The following is a 13,948-nucleotide window of genomic DNA, read 5'->3' as shown; positions in this document are numbered from 1 at the left end:
CTATACATCATTTTTCACAGAATTTCACATAACCCTAAAAGTCAAACTAAAACCATACTCCATTTAAAAAGTAAGTTTGTAGTTAGTCTCCAAGGGTGAACTGACTCTGTAAGATTCATGATGACTCATTTTGGTATAGCATTTCCAACATCTTCAAAACTCCATTAGCAGAACACTTCTTATAAGAATCACTTGGCTATTCTGATATAGCGGGGGCTGTGCTGCGATACAGAGGGACCTCAACAGTCAAATGAAATCAGCAGCACCACCACACAAAGTTCAAAAAAAAAAAAAAAAGAAGGGCAGCGTCCTGCACCTCAGGACCAATAACTCCCCACACCAGTACAGGCTATAGACCAACCTGATGGAGAGCAGCTTTGCAAAGAAGGATCTAGGGGTCCTGGAGGACAAGTTGACCATGATCCAGCCATGTATCCTTGCAGCAACGAAGGGTACAACAGCCTCCTGGGCTGCATTAGGCAGAGCATTGCCAGCAGGTTGAGGCAGGTGATCCTTTCCCTCGACTCAGCACCGGCGAGGCCACAGCTGGAGCACTGAGTCCAGGGATGGGCTCCCCAGCGTAAGACAATCGCGGACCTACTGGAGGCAGTCCTACAAAGGGCCACAAAGATAATGAAGGGACTGCAGCTTCTCTCATACAAGGAGAGGCTGAGAGAGCCGAGACTGTTCAGCCAGGGCAAGGGAAGACTCAGGGGGATCTTACTCATGTGTGCAAATATCCGATGGGAGGGCGTGAACAAGATGGAGCCAGAGTCTACTCGGTGGTGCCTAGTGACAGGACAAGAAGCAGTGGGCACAAATTAAAACACAAGAAATTCTGTCTGAGCATCAGAAAGCAGTTCTTCACTGTGAGGGAGCTGAACACTGGACCGTATTGCTCAGAGAGGTTGTGGAGTCTCCGTCTTTGGAGACATTCAGAACTCGACTGGATGCAGTCCTGGGCAACCTGCTCGAGGTAACCTTGCTTGAGCAAGGGTTTGGACGAGATGATCCCCAGAGGTCCCTTCCAACCTCAGCAATTCTGTGATTTTAAGCTTTTGCTTTGTTAGACTTACTGTCACTTGTATTTATATGACTGTTTGCTTATTAACTGTTGGGCTAAGCTGTCCTTCAATCAGGTTTCTGAAAATTTATTATCTACATTTGGGGCATAGTCTGAAGAAAGCACGCATAAAATATCAGTTGGCCTTATGGCTGATGTTATCCAGGAGGTCATATTAAAACATGGATGCCTTGGCCTTATAATCTATGCTTAATACCCAGAATAAAATTTGCATCATTTGCAAGCACAGTATTTCAGAGAAGACCAAAAATTCAGACACAAATCAGATCAACAAGAAAAACAGAACTGAGGTGATGCTTGAGAAAAATACGAAGAAACATAAAGCTCTGAGTAAATAATGAAATATACAAATAGTAGAAGTAAGAGGAACAGGAAGTCCAGCAGCAACTCATGCAAAATTCCCTAGGTTGAGGAACAAATGTTAAAGGTATATAGCTTTACAACCCTACACACTCAGAGTCTACAGACTCAGACTAGAATTCAAGACTAGAATTCAAGACTAGAATTCAAGACTAGAATTCAAGACTAGAATTCAAGACTAGAATTCAAGACTAGAATTCAAGACTAGAATTCAAGACTAGAATTCAAGACTAGAATTCAAGACTAGAATTCAAGACTAGAATTCAAGACTAGAATTCAAGACTAGAATTCAAGACTAGAATTCAGTCTTCTTGTACCAAATTGTGGGTTTTTGTCAATAAGACAAATTAAAAACTAAAAAAAATCTGAAAATGTACTATATAATTTATCTTAAATTCATAAAGTTTGAAGGTAAATATTTTCAAGTGTAAATTGGAATGGCTAATGCACAGGAAATACATTACATGGATTTTACACTCTTCACTGCAGACTTAACTCAAGTTGGTCCCTAACTGTAAATACCCCCATAGTGTTCTCCAGATTCAGTTAATAGAAAAACCCAAAGTAAATCCCTCATATCCTCTTACTGGGATTATAGGTGAGCACACCATTTGTGCTGGACAACATTTAATTTTTCAATTAAGAAAGAAAAGTGAAGCAAGCCATACAAAGACAGGTTTTGGCATAACCACCACATTATTTCAATTCCAACAGCTGCAACCACCACAACAAAACTATCTTTATTTAATCAAACACTTTGAGTAAAAACAAGAGGATTTGAAAATCAAGTCAGGAGCTTAAATTTATAAAACTCTGCATCAAAATCTTCTGCAGAATCCTTAAGACATTTGGAAACTAAGGGGGGGGTTTCTATTAGCAAAGTCTCAGTTTTCCTTTTGAAATTTAAGATGCAACTGCTTTCTTCTATTATTGAAGGTAATTATGCAATGTGAGCAATGTAGATTATAATTTTTTCTCTATTAAGCCCTCTTCATGTGAATAACATTCTCTGGAGGTGCAAGTATGATTACTTTATTCACACAATTGGACCGTTTTTATTTTGTACGGCGATATCACTACTTGAAAATATGTCTACTGTGGAATTGCACTGTTACAGTCCTACTTTCAAAAAGTCATCTTTAACACATGCAAACTGAAATCATGAATAAATCATTCAATCACCCAGGAAAAGATTGGTGAAAATACAATGACAGTGGATAGGAGAATGAAAGGTAAAGAACAGTAGTACATAAAAAAAGATCTGTACTCCCAAATTTTTTCAACATTTCACAAGAACAGATCTTGTTCATTTATAATTTTAAAAAGGAGGAGAGAGAAGGAAATGTGTCTGCTTTGTGTTTCTTCTTTATTATTCCAGTCTTGGGCTTGCAAAGCATTCAGCACAGGATACAATGTGTCCTTAAGAAACTATTCTTATTTCATCCTGTTGCCACTCATCTGATTTCACCCTACCTGCAAAGCTACTTCTGACACTTTTACCTAAACTCAGCTGGTAGTCACAGATCTGGACTACAAAAAATTGTCATGATATAAAAACAGACTCCATTATTCATAACTTGAGAAACACTTCAATACAAAAAAAATATATATATATATATATATATATATATATATATATATATATATAAACTCTATCTTCTTTCCTTCCTCTCATGCAATTTCTGGGACAAAATGAAGGGTCTCACAAAACAATTGTGTTCAGTACAATCTTATCTAGTGAAACATTTAAAGAAATACTCAAAGGAAAGTAGAAGGCATAGAAACAAAAAAATAAGCTATATTTATTTGTAACCATATCAAAATATAAAACTACAGCCAGGCATACTCTGATAAAATATTGTCAGATAAATTTTGTAACCTCTGTATAAAGCAATTTGTAGACAAGTGAGAACAGAAAACAGTTCTTTCAGCATCTAGAATAGTAGAAGTCCACTCTAGAAGAGTTTAACTAACACTGTAGGAAAAAAATATATTAACTATTCCATTCCAATGATTCTATTAACTCATTCAAAATTCCCTTTTCTTGTCTTGCGTATGACAAAGAAATTTAAGAAATCAAAATTATTTTAGACACAATTGCCAATCTACTCCATTACAAGATTATCTTGCTAAATGTCACCACTCCTCAAAACTCAAAACATCATGTTAAGCAAGGTTTTCTTTTTGTTAAAACTTACTCCCCAAAGACAGGTAGCTGGAGTGCAGAATGCTATACTGATCATCTAGTTTTTTGTTTGTTTGTTTTTAAACAGTCTGTGTGCTTTCTCAGAATGGCTGCTTGCAAATATTTGAAGCTATTTTAGCTGTTTAATTCTAGAGACTGGTACAACTCCTGATGCTACTAAAGTAAAGGACAATCATCACAACAATTATCCCTTCTTCTGTACCTGGGCACTCCATGCAAAGAGCAGAGGCTGTAGCAAAAGACAGTTAAAGCAACAATGCAATTCTTTGCTGAGCAAAAACTACAGATGAAACCAACAGGAAAACCATTGTCTCAGAGTAAAGAGTGGTAATCACCTCATCACTGCCATAGTCGTGCACTGACAGAACCAAAGAGGAAGATAGCAACTATGGAAAATAAAGCATGCTATAAATAAAAATCTCTCTCTGTGGAAGACTACTGAATTCCTAAAATATTTGATACTCACCACATGATTCTTATTTGCTCAGTCATTTTCAATTTAACTGAGTTTATCCTGAGCGTCTCCTATACTACTACAACTGTGTTACACATGGCACTGCAGAAGGTGGTGAGTAACTCCAAATAATCAGAAGATTGCCTCTGTGACAGATTTTACAGATGTTACAGCATTTAAGAGGTGAGAACAATTAATTTTCTTATGTTCCAGACTCATTTCTCTGTTTAATACAAACCTAATTTCAGATTTTTATAGCAGCAACATTTTAGGAACTCTAAAATATGCAAAACAAGTCAGTCATAAAAAAAAACAATGCTTTAAATAATTCTCATAAACAAACTGAGAAATGTACCTACTATCAATACACAGGTAGAATCTTATAAATTTAAGATCATCATCCTGGGCAGAAGTATTTTTAACTTTTTCAAATTGTAAGCATTATTCCAGTGAACAGCTTAAAGAGCTTTACACCTTTGGAAAGGAGATTTTCAAAAGCATATTAGGCCTTGTTTTTAGCCACAAATGGCTGTCAATAGCAGCCATCAGTATTACCATCTGCAGCGATGCCAGCTGCAACAACTGTACCCATAGAAAAGCAAAAGCCAGGTACTTCAAATTATAATAAATGTCTGCTTCCTCTGACATCATCTTCCTCACTTGGAGACTGCCTGCACAAAACCAGGCAGCCTACACATTTGTCCACCATGTATCCCTGCCTCAACTACTGTATAAGAGCTCCAAGGGGGTTTAGCTGAAAATAATTATACATTCTAAAGTTTACATTTGAAATCCTGTCCTTCAGACTTTTTTTTCTTTCTATTTTGAGATCTTCCTATATTCAAGGCCTATTCTTTCATGCATTCATCCCAGAGAATTTGCAGATAAAACAGAAAAACAGTTACTAGCACTTTTTATTACCCCCATTGTCATTTACCCCACATGACGTTTTGAGTTTTGAGGAGTGGTGACATTTAGCTTAACAAAGCCCCTAAATTGACATGTTTTCTTTAGCTGCTCTAGTGAAAAATGATTACTAATTAGTGATTTCTATGGACGCACATTATTCTTCATTTTTTAAATAAAAGAAATGTGTATTCATGCAACCATTATTAGCTGGACTACAAACAAGCATCACTTTGAAGTTCTAGCATAAATTGACTTCAGAATCTTTAGTCTGTACAACACAGCAACTACATGATGAGACAAATATCGTTTACCACCACTACGCACTACGTCAGTCACTAAGCCACTATACACAATAAGCCACTACACACCACGTCAGCCACTAAGAATAGCTTTTATGTTTATTTCCACTTTCATAACTAAGCGTTATGTACAATATTGATTGGCAAACAGATCTCAACACAAAGATGCTAAAACCTTCTTCACTCCAGTTTGTGAAAAGCTAACTTTTGGGCAGAGGAGACTGTTTCAAGGTTCATCACCTTACAAATATATTCTTCAAAAAAACAGCTCCTCTGCCCAAAGAGTCTGTCAGAGGATTCAAGTGTTTAGAAGCGTTCTGCAATAAGAACTGCTGTTATGAGAGAGGTCATAACCACCTCAACACAAAATCTCAAATGCTAACAACATAACTTCATATTCCACTGTTTCAGTTAAAGTTGCAAAACAATACCACTCTTCCTAAAGCTTCAGAATCTATAACTTCATTTAAGATTTTAGGTCACAGCAGATTCACTCTAAAGACCAATGTTCTAAAGCACTTAAGTCACAACTATAATAGTTTTATACCTAGGTAAAATATACCTATATAATAAATCACATCACTTCAAAACTAAAAGACGACTTTCTTGTATTCCGCAAAGAACAACTACACAATTATCAAGATGTTCTTCTAGCAAGTTGGCTTTTCAGAAAATTGTGGTTATTTTATTCCACAACTTTGTGCAACCAATACATATACCAGGATTGTCTCAGAATAATAATTTTAGCTCATTTGATCTATTAGTTTCTTGTTTTAAACAGAAACAGATTTCTACCTACCGCCATATGCTCTACCACTAAAATCAGAAAGCAAACACTGAAATGGTAACCTATGTATACCAAGCAGGCATCAGTGGAAGTTCTATAACTAACAGCAGTGAGCAAATTATTAGAATCATGCAAGACACTGACAGAATATCCCATTGTAGTACAATTAGTAAGCCATTCCACTTGTTTAAAACAGAGACATGCACATAGGGGTAGATTTTCTCCTTAAACTAGATTAAGGACCAGTCTTAGCTGTCTTGCAGAAATCCATTTCTTAGGCATCTTTAAGGCTACATACTATGCTCATATTAATTTTGAAATAAAACAGCTTAAAAAAACACTCTCTTGCCTGAAACCATAACAGACTTGAAAATTTCCAGAAAACAGAACAGTCATATTTTGTCTCAGTTCTCCCCACCACCACCCCCTCAAAAAAAAAAAAAAAAAGAAAAAAAAAAAAAAAAAAAAAGGCATTCTCAAGGACTTCAAGGCCCCAACTAAGTTGTTGGCCAACTCCTCAAAGAATGCTCTTGTGAGTCTCTTGTGAGTCTCATAATCTATTCATTGTACCCTTTTTCTTTTTTTTCCCCCAAACACCTTGACCAAAGTTAATGGGAGGAGACAGGGAAAAATAAGTCCTCCAGAGAAGCTGTATGTCTGAAGGACACCCTAGAGTTATCTTGTTACTCTTTCAGGAGAATCCAGCTTCAGCCTTGCAGCTTCCTGCTAACAGCAATTCTGCTCGTAGGGTTTAGCTGTAGAAATAGGTGTTCCTTGTAAGCCACATGCACAAAAAATACAGATGCTGGATGATGCCACAAAGTTGTTATTGCATTCTGTTTTTTAAAGGTTGTATCGCTTTTTATTGGAAGAGTCATGTTTTAAGTTATAACACATACAACTAGAGTCTTAACATCAGCCACCAAATTCAGAAAGGTATAAGTACAGTAACTAGCTTACTGCGCTCTCTCAAAAGAATCATGTCTGACGCTATTCAGCGTTCACATTTGTTTTTACTTAGCTCAATGACTTTTACTTAGGATAATTGTTCTTTTACAGTACTTTCTGGTGGAACATGGGAAGTTCAGTTTCCTACGACAAGCACACTGGGAAAGAAACAATTTTCTCAAAAATCAAATTAAATCTTTGTAATATACACATATGAAGCACAATGGACACTAAGTTTAGCTGCTTCTTGAAGCAACAAGCTGCTTCCAATGAAAGTTGACCAGTTCCTCTCTCAAGTTTCAGAAGACTTAATGAAAGATGAGGATCCTCTCATTCACTACGCATTTCATATTATGAAGATATTTCCACGTCTTTGCATATATAGTGAGGCTGATGGTTCTGCTTCCCTGAAATAGGCATTCTTCTTTTCCAAGCAAAGTTGTCTATTTTATTATTTCGGAAGTTTAACAGACCCTGAATGACATTAGGAAAACTCTGCCAAAAGTAGTATGAAATTAAGATAGTAGCAGAAGGCACACAGGATACTACTGGCTCATGGAAGCAATACAGCTATCAAGATTTTGAAAGTTATGACATGACTTTGACATGAAATTAAGTTAAGAGTTTGAACACTTTAAGCACCAACGGAGTTACAGAAACAAGCACATCAGCAGAACACAGAAGAAAGATCCCGGGGGTCAGTAGGATCAGACCATATCATCCTCTCTTTTGGGGAGTTGAGGTAATTGCAAAGAAAGTAAAGAAAAAAAAATGAATAGAGCTACACATCATCCCACGAAGATGAAGTCCAAATTAGATAGTTTCCTCTCCCTCCCCCTAGCAAAGAAGAAAGGGGTTCATGTACAAACACAATGCATGCAGCAGTCTTAGCTCTAATTTCCACACAGGAAGGATAGCATCACATGCTAGGCTGACAGCAGGAAAGACCAATATGATTCTCTCCTTCTCTAGCTCCTAACTCCATTTTCAAGCAGTCTGACTCCACCCAGCAGAACACAGGCATCTACTGTTGCTTTGACAGCAGCAAGACTCCAGTCTGTGTTAAGGAAGTTTATTTGTGCACTGAAAAGTTAGAGGCCACAGGTGTTTCTCAGCACAACCTCATACAGTGGCTGCAGGCAATGGGTAGAACACTAGAGAAAGTCTTTAAAATGTCCTTCAAAGAGAACACATTAGGTTATCTTAATGTGCAAAACACTCACTCTTGAGAGTAACTTTTCAATTTTTTTAAGTATCTTTTCTAGCTTTGCTTTCAACATCTTGAAATTCCATGAGGAATTAAACTATTCTTCCTTGTTAGAGCTTAATCCTGAAATTTGTAGTTTGACCTAAGTGAATGCAGTCCAGTAGAAATAACGATATCATTGACTTATATGAATCAGTTCATAGAGAAAAGGAAAAATATAACAGCCTTTCAAAAGTTTCTGATAAACATTTTATTCATGAGTGAGTAAAAGCTCCTGCAGTTCAAGCCTTTTATTGCCAAGAAATATTGAGTCTACATGACGCGAATGAATGGTACAAAAAAATAAAGACAGAACTTCTCATTGACTTCTATTGCCATTAGAACCAGGGAGCAATATTGAGACATATCACTTGACAGAGCAGCACAGAAAGTGTACCCCGGAGGAAGGTATTTTCCCAGCAACATTGACTGCAGGCAGCTGCCTTGGGGGCACTTCTAGTTTGTATCGCCCATGGAGTGCTGTAAAATCCAGAGTTATCACTACCTTCAGTTCTGCACACTCTCTGCAGTCCTCTACACCAATGCCTCCAAAGCAAGCAGCTCCTATATAGCAGGAGTGTTCTTTTCCAGCCCTTTGTTACTGTATGTACCCTTGTAGTCTTGTGGAAAAACCCAGAGCTCCACTCTTCTTCCTGGAGAAACTTAACTAAACATGTGCCACATTACTAACGATTGCCTAGGAAGTGCAAGTAGAACTTGATTCCTTCTGCAGAAGCTTTGTTACCTCTTATAGATGAAAAGGGAAGAGCCCAGCTTGACTCAGAGCCCAGGCTGTGTTTGCAACATTAGCAAATAAACCAAAGCTTTTTCTCCTTGAATTTGTACCACCCATGGAAATCATTCAAGTAACAACATGCATGAACATGCTACAAAGATCCCCTGAGCTACAGCTAACCACATAGTGAGCTGGTTAAAAGTAACCAGCTACACAGCACCTTGCAAACATACCAGCTCAGATCTGAAAGCTGTGCAGTGGTATTTCTACATTACTAAGTTCAGGCTACTAAGCTGGCAAGTCTCTGCATTAGGTGGCACTATGCTTCCTACTACAAACTTAATTTCTTCTTTAAAAGGTGAACAGACCTTCAATTTTATACTCAAGTGACCCTTGAAGACTAATCTGCATTTACAGAACAGTGCAATTGGAATAGACTTTTCCCACTGAAGGGTGAGGTTCTTTACCATTGCTAACAAAATTGTAAAATACTGGACACACTGTAACTCAACAAGAACTCTGTACAAGACTTTACAATTGTGTGGAGGATTTACTCTTTTTTCCATTACAAAAGGAATCTTGCATAAATTTCAGTTATTAGTCTGCCTCACACATTTCAGCTAATAGGACTATTTTCCACTGAAAGATTTTTGTTAATATATTTTACATATTTTTTGCATATGGCTCATCTAAACATGACTTGTATACAGATTAAAGACAAATACACTTTATCGGATTTCTCCCTCTAATCCAATGTATTCAACTTCATAATACAAAGGCAGTGACCGCATAAATACCTTATTGGTTCACAGTATCAGATTATGGAACCATGCCTTATGAAGAACATGATTATAGGATTACACTTGATGAAGCACTGACAAAAAAAATACATGAATGACTAGTTTCATTAATATAGTTGCCATACATACGTTTCACTACTGAGTTTTCTTTGACATTACCACAGTTCATTCAGAGATAGTTGTCTCACATGCTGCTAACGGATAATAGTTTCTGATAGCAGAATTTTGTTTGCTTTAAATACAAGCATCTGGGCATTCAAAATACTGGGGTAAGTTTGAGGTTTAGGCATCTTTTACTTTAGGAAGGTGCAGATACACTTGATTGATAGAAGAAACCTCCTTTTGCTCTGCTTTGTTCTCATCATTATGGGGATCAATACCTGTTTTATGAATCCATATGTGCTTTCAAGAATTTTTTCCAAAACAAGGGAGAAGGTCACAAGCAATCAACTCCATTTAGACACATCCATGATTATATACAAAGCTGAAAAACAGAATTCTAATTGTATCTCTAGCCTCATATATGAGAACAGGATCTCCTTCTATGCAGGCTTTTTAAACTTTGATGAAAACCTAGAGGAAATATTAAAGCTGACTCTTGAAAGTGAAATTGAGTACTCAACTAGAACAAGAACTTAAACAAGCACCTGAAGCTCTTCACCACCTTCAACAGGAAATTGAAGCTTCAAGATCACTTCCAACTCAGTGCTATGAAAGTCAAAAGCACTGCCAATACATAGAAGGCACACAGTAAGTGTATTTCAGAACTGAAGAGCTATTACAGAAAGTGTCACATGTGCCAGAAAGCGTATTAAGCTTGTGCCCGACTAGTCCTATTGTGAGGTACCATGCTACATTGAGATGTATGGAAACATCCTGTTGAGGATGATACTGGGCTTCAACTGATGGAATAGTAACTTTCACGAGTCATAAATTCCAGCTAAACCCAACATGTTAGGAACAGCTACAGGACTAGGACACAAGCAAAAAAAAGCAGATACTGAACAACATATGACAGTTATAAGCAAAAGCATACTGTTTAGATTTAAAAACACTGTTATATGAAGGTTTTTTCCAGCATGTTCATGGCTTCTCTCAAGACTGGATACAGAATTACTAAACACATTCCCTCCTCGAACAAAATTTAGTTGAAAATGGCGATACTACTTTTCTACCAATGATAGCACAGTGGTAGTACACTCACTCAGAAACAAGATACCCAAGCTTCTGTCTTGTGCCTTAGGAGATTCACATTTTATCTTTTAAGAAGATGTCTAATCAACTCAAAATAGGTATTTTCAGTCACCAGAGGAACTCCTCCACCCAAAGATACATCACTTTCTAGGAAGGAAATCAGGCTTCTGTAAATCATAAAACTAGCTTAAGGCCCTAACATGTGGGCAAGAACTGTCTCCTGGCTCAAAAAAATCTTTCCTGTCACATCTAAGTGACTGGAGAACCTTACTCACATGCCTTAACCACACAGCCTAAGACTTACTTCTTTCTGTGCTTCCTCTGCATATCCATGACTCTGTCACTCTTCACCGTATAACACTCTAGTCTTAACACAAAAGGTATTAGAAAAACCCCTTTATAAGTCATTTATAACAGCACCACCACGCACTTCTACCAGGCGGCAATTTGAATCTCTTCTAGCTAACAGCAGAATTCAGAGCAGCTTCATTTCCCGCACAGGTGAGACCTTACTAAATCAGAAAAATCCCCTAAGTGTGGTATGCATTCCACTTCAAAAGCATTTCACCAGAAGGGCACAAGTCTTTAGTATCAAGTCCTCAGATGAATCACAGAAAAAACATCTTTTCAAAGGCCATATCACCATCAAGCAATTGATCCACAGCAACTGCAGTACACAACAGTACTCGTGGCACCTGGTCCACTACAGGAACCCCATGAATGCTAGGGACTCTTCTGGCTCAGGATAAAAAGCAGCAGATGCCTGGTCATGAATGAGCTAAGGCCTGGGGTGGGAGGAAGGCACAGAAAGGGCAAAGCTGATAGTGCTTTGTGAGGGTTCTGGTGTGAGGTTAATCATCATCTGGCATAGCACAAGGTCAGGATCCTACTCTGGAGAAAGGAGTGGACAAGAAAGTAAGATAATCTTTTTTCCACGGGCATTTGCTCTGTTGCATGAAATAGGAAGCTCCTGGGCCAGTTTCTCTGCCTAAGAAAGGGATGCCTGAGAAGCTCTTTCACTTCACTGTTGAGAAGCGCACCACTGCTACCTCCTTCCAGTGGAATTTAAAATCAAGAAGACCTGAAGCCTAGCCTCAGAATGTGATTCTGGTCGTAGATTAAAAGGTGAACAGAGAACTCATCATTCTGAATGAAATACCCATACATAGTATCTCAGTATTGTCTCACTCTATAACATCAGCTATATATCAAATGTATGTAGCTTCCTATCTCACGAGCTATTTTGAAACCCATTCTAAAAGTACAGTCATAGTTACCCAGTTTCATACTATATGTCAGATAGCTAGAAGTCAAGCATTACAGCACCTAAATTACACACTGGAACAAAATCCTATAGTATGAATTAAGCCATTAAAAAAAAAAAGCTTGCCAGTTCTTTTCAGTTATGTTTTCATGTTTTCATCCTAAGGTATAGACAAATCACATGCTTCATTTCCACAAAAACATTAGCAGGAGGCGGCAGATGCTGACTGGACTGGTAGTTTCCACTTGTTTATTTAACAGTCATGCACTGTTACCAACATTAGTCATTTGATCCCTATTCTCCCCAACTGCATTGTTTTAAGGCTTATTAACAATTCTACCACCGTATCATTAGCCATTTTTTAGCTTATGTCTGCTGATTCTGCATAAAGACTGTTTGCATTTTTTTTTAAGCAATACTTGTTTGCAAGGTCCTCCTGGATCATTAATAATTCCATTTAAAACAACTGTCCTTAAGAATATAGTCCTAGTTCTAAGAAGTGCATAAGGCATCAAGACTTCTCCAATAATAGACTATTGAAATTTGGAAATAAAGGACAGGGTCTGCAAAGACTTTATTCGGTGATTCTACAGCAATGGAATTGCTTTATTCTACCAAGTAGTCCTATCAGCCCTAGTTGTCCCCCTATAACTCTAATCGTAGCTGGAAATAACCAGGGCAATTTTGGGTGGGAAAGGTCAATTGCTTGATAAAGGAGCCAATTTGTGAGAGGTGGGTTTTTTTTTTTCTTTTCTTCCTCAAGCAAACATTCATCATTCTGGACTCCATAATTACTTATCTCCCAATCCAATGCAAGGTTCTCTTGCTGCTCTTTTACATGAGAAAGTCCTCTTCAGCTGCAGCAACAGGTCGACCTCCTGCTTACCATTGTCACTAGCCTTTCAGCATTTCCAGAAGGCAGAATAAGTGACTTACAGGTCACCCAAAGCACTGTTACACTCATTGTCTTATGGGGCTAGTCCAGTTTACTACTAGAAATTTGAAGGTGGAGACAGAAAAGACTATTTCATTCATTCATTTCATGGACTTCTGCCCATACCACAGAGGATAACTGTGGATGGCAGAGGGAAAAATCCTCCTATGGAACACTCTCCAATCGCAGATTCATGACAAAGAGCCTGAAGCAGCTATTCCAGCTTTTTCACCTGTACAGAAGAACTAACCCAGAAGCTCCTTAAATGTTGCTTTCTTTAGCAACATAATCAGAAGAGAAAGAGTTTTTGCCTGAACAACTCACCTCTAGCTTTTCAGTTACACCAAAAATTATGCAACTATCTTAACTTTTTGTATAATGTATATGAAAGTTTTCAGATAGATGCATGTAGAAGACAAACATCAACAGAACTACTCACACGCAAGCTGCAGTAAAAGGACAGTTCAAACTCACAGAGCACTTTCCAGGAGGCAACAGAGCTGCTCTCATTTAAAGACCATATCAAGGCAGCTACTGATACAAAGAAAATCATGCCCCAGAAGTGTCTGTTCTAGTTCCTCAGTCATCACTTGACGAATACAATGCAATGGAAGGCATTAGGTTTCTTTTCCATGAATTACTTTCAGTTTAGAAAGTACTTATGCCTGCTTGTGAAGCTTTGAAATCAGAAGCACTGAAGAAATGCAAGCTCTTCATAGAATACAAT

The 13,948-nt window shown here is 37.7% G+C and overlaps 1 protein-coding gene across 1 annotated transcript in view; it reads right to left on the bottom strand.

Moving 5' to 3' along the window:
• Positions 1–13,948, bottom strand: part of LRBA (LPS responsive beige-like anchor protein) — a 402,463-nt gene that overhangs the window by 379,625 nt on the left and 8,890 nt on the right. The window lies entirely within an intron of this gene.

The sequence above is a fragment of the Rhea pennata genome, chromosome 4 (assembly GCF_028389875.1).
Source record: "Rhea pennata isolate bPtePen1 chromosome 4, bPtePen1.pri, whole genome shotgun sequence".
Lineage (NCBI taxonomy): Eukaryota > Metazoa > Chordata > Aves > Rheiformes > Rheidae > Rhea > Rhea pennata.
Note: the sequence above shows the minus strand (reverse complement) of the source record. Positions and strands in the feature narration are given on the sequence as shown.